This window comes from Watersipora subatra, chromosome 10, assembly GCF_963576615.1.
Source record: "Watersipora subatra chromosome 10, tzWatSuba1.1, whole genome shotgun sequence".
Classification (NCBI taxonomy): domain Eukaryota; kingdom Metazoa; phylum Bryozoa; class Gymnolaemata; order Cheilostomatida; family Watersiporidae; genus Watersipora; species Watersipora subatra.
Window position 1 is genome coordinate 43,524,397 of NC_088717.1, and position 6,630 is coordinate 43,531,026.

The following is a 6,630-nucleotide window of genomic DNA, read 5'->3' on the forward strand; positions in this document are numbered from 1 at the left end:
ATTAGCTAACTAAACCATGTTACTCTACATGTATATCATTTTTATATTTACTCAGGTGTTTAACTTTATTCACTGGACAATAATTTCATTTCAAACAGAAACTATTTTCAAATAATATCGTCGAGAATCATAAAAGAAAAACAGAAAAGGCCAACAGTTAGCTTTTAAAATCATATAAATGGTTAGATGTATAGCGATTAAAATACCATTCTCTGCTAAGAGAACTGAAATTTCTGATTGTTAAAACCTTAACTTAATGTCTCAAACTTGTTGCGAAATGTTGTATGTAATCTGCTCAAATGATTTGAAAACCTTTAACGTTCATGTGAAAAATGAAGACACAAACCATCATCACCTATTATATCACCCTTTTCATCCATGTAGCCTCAGGCCTACCAGCCTGCTCAGCGAGGTCAGACTCACAATCATCTAATGGGCCTTTTACACTCTTTCCATGTTCAACACCAGCAGCTCGTCCACCGTACTTCAACCCAGCCTCCCTCGACGACTAATAATAGAAATATAGGTGCCTCTCAGGAGACGATAGATCATCTGACATTTGCTTATCGATGCAGTCAGAGGGTCGCTAGTGAAAGTGATCAGGGCAGCTCACATGACAAGTGCACTATCTGCATCAGTGAATACAAAACAGGTGAACATGTTCGGTAAGTTACAGACTTCTATCACAACAGTAGCTTACATATTTGTTGTCACTATTTAACACCATGAAGTCTGGTCTAATACATACAAACAGGAAACTAGATCATATTAACAAATTTTATTGACTGTGTAACCAGTAAGTTGTTAAAACCTTATCTCCTGCAAGCAGACATTGTTAATTTTACACCTGTATGAAATGCGTTCAGTATTTTAGTGCTCTCTCACAAATTAGTAATTCCCTCAATTTAAAACTTTGAGTTTACACTAATTAAAGTTCAAACTCAAAGAATTAAAATTTTCTAAATATATGTAAACCAAGAGTGCATAAGTTTTCTCGAGCATAAGATAAAAAGAGAAAACAACTCCTTTGCTCATTTTATACCACATCTCCAAAGTGTTAATACTTGCTTATTAAATTTAATCACCACTATATATGATTCAAATTACATCACCATATACATCATTCTACAGTAAATAATCCAGATTACTTATTTTTAAAAATTTATCAGCTGACTTGCAGTTATTTATATTTTCCATGCTTAGTATCGAGTACTTATTTGTGTCTAGTATTTATGTAAAGTTTTCAATATTGAGTCATTTTAAATATATTTTTATATAAGTTTTTGCTAAGGCCTTGAACTCCATGTCAAACATAGCCTGGTAATATTGCACTGTCATTTGCATAAAGTCCTTCAGCTAGCTCCGCATTTGTAATTGATATATATCCCTAATCACATGCCAACTTACTAAATTATTGAAACATATTACGTATAGTCAGTAAGCCACTATCTAAAAAGTGGCCTAAAAATTGAGTTCCGCTCCAGTTACATGGATATACACAATTTAAGTGGTTTCTGGGTCAAAAAAACCTGAATTTTTCAAATCTTGGTAGTAACTCGCTCTAAACCGGCACGATAGCCGGGAAAACAGGGGTGTATAAAAATACGAACAAACCCTCTTCATTACATATGGCAATCATTTAAATTCAAACTGAGCATTAAGTTTTCTTAAATTTATTGACTGAACACTCATATCTTTTAAATAAAAGTAAAACTAAAGGTTTTGATTATAAAAAAATCACAGGGGTGGATAGAAATGCCCCCTTGCTGGCACATGCCTTGCGAATTATCAAACAAGTTAAAAAACATTGATAGTTGATTTGTTTGATTATCCACTGGTCTATGGAAAAGTTAAAACTAGATTATGTTGGAACAAATGAAAAAAATAATGAATTCAAATACACCAGAACTGAAATTAGCCATCAAAGTCGTCGTCCTCTTGGATTTCTCCTTCGTCGTTGTCATCTCCTCCAGCTTTATTCTTACAGTGGCAACACTGACAGAACTCAGTGCATTTCAGGTTCTGCTCATAGCAGCCACATTGTCCTGTCTGACATTTACTAGCCTTACATGAGCAAAAGGCATCTTTGAGTACTTCCTCACTCTGTGTGAGATACCATCTTAGCAGAGCACCTAGACAAAAAAGTATGATGATCAGGTTGTAAACTATTATTGGCAAACCAACAGGTTTTTGAGCAATTTAAGATATTCTTGGCTGCAAATCAAATCATGTTTGGTTTTTTTTTCACAAATGAAACATTTTTCCGAGTGAACTAATGAACAATTCATTACTGGCGCTATGTATTGATCATGCATACCTCTCGATATCAGGGGCATCATCATACTTATTGTGGAGCTCTCTTAACTGAGTCATTGATAAGATCTGCTTCATGGTGATCACTTCCTGGCAGAAGGCAGGGCTGAGTCGTGTCTCTAGGTTACTAAAAAAATAAGTAAAACATTATTACAAATGCATATGGTACTGCTTGTTGCAATAGATTCCCATGTACCGTTATGTTCAGATAGCATGTACTGTAATTCATAAGAAGGTGCTCCCTCACCAAAGAAACAATCATCAATTTTTTTATTGTTTAGAAGGACACCAGTCCAGCATAGGCCATGTTAAGAAGTTTTTCCGATTTCACATACACAGACAGTATGAAAGTGTATTAGGTGTTAGATTATGCATCCTGTTTTGTAGAGTTGCCCCGATTTCGGTATCGGAATTGGTATTGGTGCCGATATGGGTGTTAAGTATCTGAATCATTATCGGCCGATTTTTTCTGAAACTTTCTGAAACTTCCGATACTTTTTACAGATCAACTATTTTGCAGAAAACCGTATTTTAGCCTGCAACACTAATAAAAAAAAATCATCAGCGGCAAGCTTCTTACTTTTACCTAATGAATTTCAGGCCTGCCACACAATTTATTTCATGTCTATAGCCTGATAAACACAGCTAAGGAACCTTTTTGCTTTAGTCAGAACGAAATCACAAAGTGTGGTATTTCCCAATTACGGCGATAGGACTTATTGCAGCCGATCACGAGCAAGATAACAAATACGGAGACAAAAACGCAGGGTAATATTTCTGTTTGCTAGCATTACGAAAGTAATTTAAACAGTCGGTGTATAAAGTTATCTATCACTTTCTTGATCCTGACGATACAATGTATCGTTTGTACCGTATAAAAAATGGTAACCTTAGTGGCTTATCGGTATTTAGCCTGTCCTTCATCATCTGTGTCATCGCCCTTCAGTACGACTGGCTACATTGATACTGATAGAAGAAAGACATTTCTTACTGAGAGAATTGAATCACTAACGGTAATTAAAACAAACGCTGATTTGCTCTAAACTGGTACAGACGCAGCAGTTGATCCAGCAATAAAAGGGAGACTTCGTTATCACAGAGAGAACTGTACCACTAACAGTAATTACCTTTATTTACAAATTACAAGAAACACGGACTGTTTTGTTACCACATGCACGGTATGTCAGTGTGTGATTTTGCATATACATGTATATTTTTTCCATAAATACAAACAAATAAATACATTAACATTTATATTTTCTTTGCATTATGTTTGTATTTGCATAATAAGAAGAACAACTATCTGTGCAACACAACAAATAAGATTACCAATAATCTATGCAACACAAAATAATCTGAAGCGGATTATTTTTCAATGAGAATCAGTATATCGGATCGGTATCTGAATCAGCTGGTGAATTTAGAATCGGGGCATTTCTACTGTTTTGCAAAAGAAATAGCCACATTTCACACAATATGTATATTGTGCAGTATTACATATATTAGGTTTTTACCTGATTGAGTAAAGATTCACTGAAAAGAAACAGAGTATAGCTGAACTATGGCATGTTATAAATAATTTAAAATCTACATATTAAGTATTGACGTAAATCACAATTTACACACTTTTCATATTTCATTTGGTGCTTTGCTAAAATCTAAGTATATGGTGGACATGTCATATTAGTTTGTACTCTGGTTTTGGTTGATATTGGATGATGGGAGCAGTTATGTACAGAACATCCAGCAATAATGTTCATATTCACACAGATAATAATGTACAGTGATTACACCAACCTGGATGATGCGCCCCGTGTCTTGTGTGTGGGAGTTATACAATGATTTCAGCCCTGGACACATCTCCTGAGCGACGGTGTCAGCAAAGAAAAAATGTACCAGGAGGCTATGATCAGCTCTTAGCTCAGCAGCTTGTTTTAATTTACCTTGTAAAAACAAACATAACAATTCAACAAATCTTCACAAATGCTAGATTAATTAGTCCTTACGGTAGACCATGGTTGTGATAAACATAATGCTAAACATGTTGTGATAAACATAAACATAATGTTACCTAACTTACCAGCATCTTTGGTCTCTGCCCTTAGTAGACCATCTCTGATGCGCTTACCAGCTTTCTTTGTCCACCGCTCCTTTTTTACACAAATAACACATAGTTTGGGTAACGTAGTTTCAGCTCTTATTGAGGATGAGGAGCGCAATTGTTTAGTAGTTGGCTCAGGATCTTCATTCTCATGTGTTACAATTATGAAAGAAACATGTACCAATAAAATTTAACCAGATGCAGACATTCATACATTTCATTCATCATTCAGATTTGTCTAAACAACAGTGAAAACCTAGTTCAAAGTTTGTAATTTTAATTTAATAAATGCAATTTAAAATTTTTAAAACATTAGGTACGGCAGATTAGTTCAGAATTATAAGATTACTTACATTTGACTGTTGTGCTGATTTGAGCTTTGCTAAGCTGGTTATCCTTACATAGCAGGTTTAGTGGATTAAAGGCAGCTCAGCTTTGCTATCATGCAGTAGACTTATCAACAACATCATCATAAGTATAAGAATGTATAAATTCCTTGCACAAAGTTCTTTCAGAATCTTTATTAGTAACTACCCAGTCTTTGGCATACTTCAGCAACTTATCATAGCATTGCTGACTCAGTTGTTTGTGTAGATTTCTTTAGCTAGTGCCTTGAAAGTGGCAGCAACAAATCATAATGCTGATTATCTTACTCAGAAATCAAAAACAAGTCGATTGGAACTCAATTTCTCAATATAAATAAATGCTAGAACTCCACACACTGTATTAACTCATAAACGACCTTGCGCTCTAAACCAATCAAATGGCCGAAATTCGTTTGCCAAGAGAGGGCAACTCCGTAATTTTAGTTCTCCAAAAAATCATTAATTCTGAGTGAATGTGCCGGTTTGCAGTGAGTTACTACCTGCCATGTTGTTCAGCACCTTCAACTCTATAACCCACAACTTACACAGTGTATATCTATGCAACTGGAGCGGAACTGAACAATAATTGGAGGTGGCTTACTGACTAGTAGGATTACGAGGCTTTTTTGTTAACCATTTTTACCAAGTTTATAAGCTTTGTCACTGACAAATCTTTTTAAAAGGCCTGTTTATGATCGTGTCTTATTAAACAGCCATAAGTTTCCGATTTGCAACCGCTCATTAAAAACACCCGCGTACAAGAAAACATAAATCTTTGATAATCTTTAATTAATCATTGATTATAATGTACATAGTGTTATATTTAAAGGTTTACTTGCAACAAAAGTTACATTAAAGTTAAGTGGTATCAAAAGGTTTACTATGTTTTACTCCGCTGTGTTGTAGGTGCAAAATATGTAGAATAGTGATTCCAAGCTTTTAAAAGCTCAAAAACGAACAGTTAATTGCAGCCATTATGAAACTGCCGTAGTTTGGAATCTCTTTATTTCAATGACGTATTCTAACATTCTGGTTATTTTTTTTTTGTTCGTGTTATTGGAGTTTTGTTGCAAGTAAACCTTTAAGAAAGTACATTTGTCTACAAATATATTGATTATTCTACCTTTTTTGTAGACGACTACCTTGTCTTCACCTTTTCCATCGTGACTGTGTCGATCGGTGGCTTAATTCGAACAAAAGGTGTCCGATGTGTCGTGTTGATATTGAGGCGACTATACCAGAGGGAGCTTAGATTTCTACTTAGTGCACTTATCAATTCTGATGTGCCGTGTTGATACTGAGACAACTGTACCAGAGGCAGCTGGGTTCCTACTTAGTACACTTATCAATTTTAATGCGCCGTGTTGATACTGAGGCGACTACAGAAGAGCAAGCAAGCGTCTCTGATTAATACCCGTGGCACTGTTCATGACGATTTTTAAATAACAAAAACTTGATATCTTGATATTTTATCTCAGCTTTTATATCTATTGATATATTATTATTTTATTGGCTTACATTTTAAATATAGTGAACGTTTATTGCGATTTGTAGTTTCCCAACTAGTACTACGTGCTCCCTTTGCTTTAAGGTGCAATGATAAATGCATCTCTACAGGTTTCCATTTTGTCGTATCATTTTCCATTTTATAAAATTGTAGAGTTTGATTGTGTGTAATAAATTTTATCACAGTGACAGTGTTAGAAAAAACATTATTGCAGCAATATTTTGTAACGTTATTTTATAATGTATGCATACATTGCGCACATTTTTAGGATTTTGTGTAGCAAAATATAGATAGTACATGCATAATCAAACAAAGGTTAAATATACCATAATGATATATCCTAA

The 6,630-nt window shown here is 34.6% G+C and overlaps 1 long non-coding RNA gene across 2 annotated transcripts; it reads right to left on the minus strand.

Annotated features, from left to right (window-relative positions):
* Positions 1–1,657: 1,657 nt before the first annotated feature.
* Positions 1,658–5,094, minus strand: LOC137406332 (uncharacterized). Of its 2 annotated transcripts, XR_010979851.1 has the most exons (5): positions 4,394–5,094; positions 4,111–4,256; positions 3,828–3,846; positions 2,318–2,440; positions 1,658–2,132 (listed from the first exon to the last, which is right to left on the minus strand). It is a non-coding gene; the product is annotated as an uncharacterized lncRNA (long non-coding RNA). The 2 variants fall into 2 exon arrangements; XR_010979852.1 differs by lacking the exon at positions 3,828–3,846.
* Positions 5,095–6,630: the final 1,536 nt, after the last annotated feature.